General features: G+C 42.6%; 1 long non-coding RNA gene across 1 annotated transcript; it reads right to left on the bottom strand.

Annotated features, from left to right (window-relative positions):
* Positions 1-2283: 2283 nt before the first annotated feature.
* LOC140844770 (uncharacterized) lies at positions 2284-4518 on the bottom strand. The gene is made up of 3 exons (XR_012123260.1): positions 4426-4518; positions 3031-3137; positions 2284-2531 (listed from the first exon to the last, which is right to left on the bottom strand). It is a non-coding gene; the product is annotated as an uncharacterized lncRNA (long non-coding RNA).
* Positions 4519-4810: the final 292 nt, after the last annotated feature.

Genomic DNA, 4810 nt, shown 5'->3' on the forward strand with positions numbered 1-4810 from the left:
AACTAGAGGAGCTGTTCTCTGTCAGGACAGTGACAATATTTTTTTTATTCTGAAAAGTAGGAGGTGGCCTGAAAACACTCTCCCGTTTCCTCCCATACTCAGCTGCAATAGACAACTACTATTAGGTTTGGTAGCCAGAAATCCTTCAAACGTAGCACCTCCAACCTTAAGGAGCTCACACTCTTATTAGAAAGACCAGACTTTCTAATTTTAAATCATGTCCATGCAGGATACAAAACCTCAGAGATTCACTGCCTTTGCTTTTACACCTGAGAACTCTGAAGTGCAGAAGAGAGAGACTTGCTGAAAAACCCTAGTCCAGATTTGCTGATGAGAAAAAATACAGGTTTACTATAAGACAGAAGAGAACTTAATTCTGAACTGGTCACCTGGACAGCGTGTGCACGTGTGGGTGTGTGTTTGCCACACAGTGGTTCTGGGTCAGTGTCCTACAGCCAGTCTTCAAGCTATGGCAAGCAATTTTGGGTCAATACGTAAAATGGGTTTTTGTGGCAGCAATCCCTCGTGGATGGGCCCTTGAGCTGACAGGGTCCCCAAATGGCATGGAGTCAGATACAGCTTCCAGAAGAATGGAGTCTGAAGTCATACCTGTTGGCTGGGCCTTGCAAGAGCTTTATCTCATGAGCAATTCCAAGGCACAAATGAGGCAGGAAATGGTTCTGTGCAAGCCGCAACATAGTACAAAGGGTGGCCAAAAAGATAAGGCAGTAAGAGTGAATGCAGTTCAGTCTCTCCAGCCTGGCTGCAAAATTCTGGAATTCAAAAGGGGGCTGTGAAAAATTTGAGGTCCACTTACTGATAGAGGATGACCAAGACAGACTCAACCGCAGGACTTCATTCCAAAAGCCATGACTTGTGGCCTGAGCATGGAAATTAATCTTGGGACAACGATAGCTAACCTGTAGGGTCTCCTTGGCCTCTCTCATCAGCCAGCTTCCCCCAGCTCCCTGAGATGCCCCAGGCCAACATCTGCCACAGCCAGCTGTCTCCCAGGCTTGTCTGCCCCTTCCCTGTCCAAACCTACCTCCCTGGCTGTCAGTCAGAAAGAGTCCACGTATGGATTTACGCTAAGATGTTTCTGGAACCACTTGCGTTTCAAGTTTGTAATCTATGGAAATAAATTTCTAATACAGACACATAATAATGGAGTTTCAGGTCCAAGTGTTAGGTCTTCCCAAAGGCCCCTCAAATCACCACATAGGAGATCACTTTCTCCTCTCCATGTGTGAACACAGATGCTTAGCTCTAGAGTAATTATGTGTCCTGTGTTTTTGTAACTACCTCCCATACTCACTATATTGTTCACTTGACTTGTGGCCTAAGCATCTGCCCTTAGTGTCTGTCTAAATCGGAACCATTCCCAGATCTGGCCCTTCTTTCCTCCTTTTTTTAAATAACAGCTTTACTGAGATGTAAGTCACATACCTACAATCCAGTCATCTAAAATGTGCAATTCAGACAGTAACTACACCTATCACGGTGAGCATTTTGTACTGTATGTAACTGTCAAATCACTACATTGTACACCTGAAACTAATGTAATAATAATGTGTGTCAATTATACCTCAATAAAAATTAAACACAAAAATAAAATGTGCAATTCAATGAATTCTAATATATTCAGAGCTGTGCAACTACCACAATTTTAAAGTCTTTTCATTATCCCAAGAAGAAACTCCATAACCACTAGCACTCATTCCCATTTCTCCCCAACCTTCTCAGTCCTCTGTCTCTAAAAATGTGCCTATTCTGGCCTCGCACACTGTGTGCTCCTCTGTGCCTGGCTCCTCTCACTCCATGGAGTGTGTGAGGCAGGTGCATATTGGCACCTCTGCACCAGAACTTCTTTCCTTTTATTGTCCAAGAATGTCCCATTATATGGCTGTGACACATTTTCTTTATTCATTTCTAAGTCAATGGACTTTGGACTATTTCCAGTTGGAAGCTATTATGAATAATGCTATGAATATTTTGTACACCTATGTGGGGACATAGGTTTCCATTACTCTGGGGTATATACTTAGGAGTGGAATTGCTGGGTCATGTGCTAACTCTGTGTAGCTTTTAGAGGACCTACCAGATGGTTTCCAAAGTGGCTGCACCATTTTATATTCCCACCAGCAGTGTATAGGATCTCAATTCAACACATTCTTACCAACACCTTGTGATTATATGTCTTTTTTTACTCTAGTTGTCCTAGTGGGCGTGAAGTGGTATCTCACTGTGGATTTGATTTGCTTTTCCCTGATAGCTAAACATGTGGAGCATCTTTTCATGTGTTTATTGGCCGTTTATGTATCTTGGAGAAACGTCTATCCAGATCCTTTGCATCTGGCTTTCTTTTTAGAGAAAATTTAGAAGTAGTAGGAAATATGTCTCTGGCTTGGAAACCTTTTACGTGGCATGAAAATCAAGAGATTCTTCTGGAAATGGATAATGAACATATTGGCTTACTCAATTCCATTCCATAAACCCTTGTTGAACTCCCAAAAGGCATAGTCTTTTAGACCCTGTAAAGACAAAGAAGGAATAAATCATAGGTTCTGAATTGAAGACGCTTAGACTTTCATGAGACAACCATTTGTTTTCCTGCTTTGAATTAAAATTTAACTACTTTTGGCATTTATATATCAGCCTTTTCACTAGTTTAGATGAGCCACCTCTGAATTAATGGGGTTTCTTTCTATTGAATATTGTTCTTCAATTTCCTCAAAGCCCTTCTCTTTCCCCCATGCTCAATTTTCTCATTTTCTTTCCTAAACTTTAATTTAGGTAGTTGATGACTCATGTAAAAATACATTTCCTTTAGATACTTCACTAACTTGATAAAGAATATATCAAACCAAGAGTCAGTATCATAATAGCAAGACACTAGAAATATTCTAATTTAATTAGAATCGAATCCCAATCTCCTTCAGTGTGGGCTGGATTTAGTGACTTGGTTCCCAAGATTACAGTATGAAAGGGAATAAAAAGAACTTTACATAGTAGAAAGCTGGCAAATGCTACCTTGGCCAGTGACCAAATTCCAGTTGAGATACCGCAGGGACGTGGGGCAGGCATCATGGTTAATTTTTCCTGCCTCTGATGAAAAATGTCGTATGATGAAAATGTCTCTGATGAAAAATGATGAAATATATCAGTATAGTAAGAACAGAAAAGACCCCATCTTAAGGCTGAGATTCCATTTTAAAAATTAGGGAGTCAGGAGGTAAGATTCCTAACATATTCTTTGGTAATCAGCCAACAACCTTTCTTAAGACAGGGCAGGCAGTCCTGGATGGTACGTCCCCACTGCTTGAGGAGAACCACTGTCTTGGAGAAGGAAAGGATCAAGAATTTCCTTGTGTTAAGTTCAGCTTACAAAGTATCTAGAGGACTGACTTTGGATGGTGACACAAAATGTCTCTCACTGGAGAGAGACCTCATGAGACCACATATCAAGCTTATCCCACGCCCTGCCCTTTGCCCCATTCTTGAAAGCCTTAAAGGACAGAATCCCAAGCCTTCAAGCACTCTCTGAGGTTGCCTGCACTCCCCTTTCTTCGAGTGTGCACTTTGCCTAAGATAAAGACTTCTCACTGCTCAATTTATTGCATTGGTCTCTGTGCTCTCCCAAGGCTCTCAGGAGGTTAATGAGACCCTCTTCCCACTGGTAATTGCTTTGTCACTTTGCTATTTCATTCAGTTTTCTAGACTTAAGCACTAGTCGTCTCTCTCTGTTCTACTTCAGATGAGCAGGGAAGGGATACTGAGCTCTGATTTGGGCCTGCAAGTTCCCGTGGCCTGGGTGACCCAGACAGGACTGCAGCTGTCAGATCATGCTCTTCAGTAGCCTGCCCAAAAATCTCCGTCTCTGCCTTTGGGAAGTTCTCAGAACATCCCACTCGGTCCAGTGCTCTGAGACTCCCTCAAACCCTGGGGTAGCAGGGGCTTAGTTCCCACACCATGCAGATCAAGCGGACACTAGATGCCAGGTGACCCTGGCTTCAGGAGTTAGCAGAGGATCTGCCCAGTGCCGAACAGGAGTTCAGTGAGCTTCCCTTCCCTGCCTCTGCTCTCCCTTGCTCTCTGCAACCTGCATGGCTGCTGCCATTCACTGCTATTCTCACTTTAATGAATTCCTTTTTCACCTACACCCATTCGATCTGTTTGAGAATTTTTTCTCGTCCAGAGCCAAGAACCCTCCCTGTCCAGGCTGAGGTCACACCTAGTGTGCAGGGAGAGACCTTCCCAGACCAGCTACGCAACAAAACAAAGTGATGAGTCACGTTGGCAGCATGTACTCACTGATCCAATGCAATGAGAAGGGAGTGTCACCTCTGCAGTCTTCTTCTCCAAAACCGATAACCACAGTCCAAGCACTAGACAAATCCCAACAGGCATATTCTACACAATATTTACCTGATGCCCCATCAGAAACAAGGAGTGACTGAGCAACTTTCACAGACCAGACTGAGACGAATAAGACATGATGACTTGGTGTCCTGAACAGGATAGAAAAGGCATATTAGTGGAAAAAACAGTGAGATTCAAATGAGGTCTGGAGTTTAGTTAACAGTAATGTACCAATGTTGGTTTCATAGTTTTGACGGTTATGTAAGATGTTAACAATAGAGGAAATGGGGTGTGGGAAACAGAGACATTTTCGGTACTGTCTTTGCAGCATTTTGGAAATCTAAAATTATTCCAAGCTAAGAATATATCATTTTTAAGAAAATGCAGCTTTAGAAGACATCAAGTGTCTTTGCATGTCCCCAGCCAGGAAAAAAAGTACAATCCAAACAAA

Source organism: Manis javanica, chromosome 12 (genome assembly GCF_040802235.1).
Source record: "Manis javanica isolate MJ-LG chromosome 12, MJ_LKY, whole genome shotgun sequence".
Taxonomy (NCBI): Eukaryota; Metazoa; Chordata; class Mammalia; order Pholidota; family Manidae; genus Manis; species Manis javanica.